We start from the raw sequence: 1227 nt of genomic DNA on the forward strand, positions 1-1227 counted from the left end.
AAACAAAATGAACGTAAACAGTTTATCTTTAAATCACTGAGAATACTTCCTTCTGGAAAATATGACATTATTCTCTAAGAGTAATTATTCTCTAAGAGTAATTTTGTAATGTGGAAGGTTATATTTGCTCATTAAGAGTGTGGCAAAATGAGGGGCTGGAGAGATGGCTCAGTGGTTAAGAGAACTGACTGCTCTTGCAGAGGACCCGAGTTTGATTCCCAGCACCCACATGGCAGCTACGAACCATCCTTAACTCCAGTTCCAGGGGAATCCGAAGCCCTCTTCTGGCCTCCACAGCATTGCACAACACGGGTGCACTCACATACATACAGGCAATACACTCATACACGTAAAATAAAAATAATAAAGTATTTTTAAAGAGTGTGGTAAAATGAAAAGTGTATTTATGCATTTTCTTTTTTTTTACAAAAAATTTATTGAGAATTTCATACATATATAAGGTGTTTTGATTAAATCCATGCCCACTCCCTCCCCTCCAACACCCCCCTCTGAAGAGGTAACCCTAAAATCTTTTAAGGATTAGATACAAACTCCCAAATACTTTTGACATTTTTGGCCTTCGAGCAGAGTATGTTGCTAAGAGGCCCAAGGACATTTTGACTTTTAGCCAAGAAACTGGCTACTTTTCTTTGGGGTCTTTTTACCCTAACTGCCTAGCCAATTCCTACCTCCTATTCTTAGCACACCATCCTCTGAAGGGATTACCCAAATTGCCAACAGGGAATAGGGACGCTGACTGCTCTGGCTTCTTCCATGCTGAACAGAGACACAGGGTGAGGCAATTGAAGTACCCCTTCAGTGGGTCTATCTAAAAGACTTCCAATTGCATAACTCTTGTCTCTAAGGGGAGAAGAAAGTCCTTGAATCATGAATGGGAGATGTGAAGGAGAAGTAAAGGCAAGTAATTAGCATTACAAGTTCTAGACAGGGAACTAGAAAAAAGTCAGAACAGGGCAATTTTCAACGTATTTATGCATTTTCATGAAGGTCACCAATGCTTCTAAAATCATTAGTACTGCTACTTGGTTTCATGAGTTTAGTCCTTTTCATGCTTCTTAAAACAAAAAGATTTAATTTGCTTAGAAAGAAACTAGGATATGCCATTTTCCCTGGAAGCACTGAGATGTATGCTTCTTTCCTGTGTGAACTGAAACAAGGATTTGGCACGTTACACTTTTTTTCAGGGGCTAATAAAACTATGACCCT

Source organism: Nannospalax galili, unplaced genomic scaffold (genome assembly GCF_000622305.1).
Source record: "Nannospalax galili isolate Female #2095 unplaced genomic scaffold, S.galili_v1.0 scaffold142, whole genome shotgun sequence".
Classification (NCBI taxonomy): Eukaryota; Metazoa; Chordata; class Mammalia; order Rodentia; family Spalacidae; genus Nannospalax; species Nannospalax galili.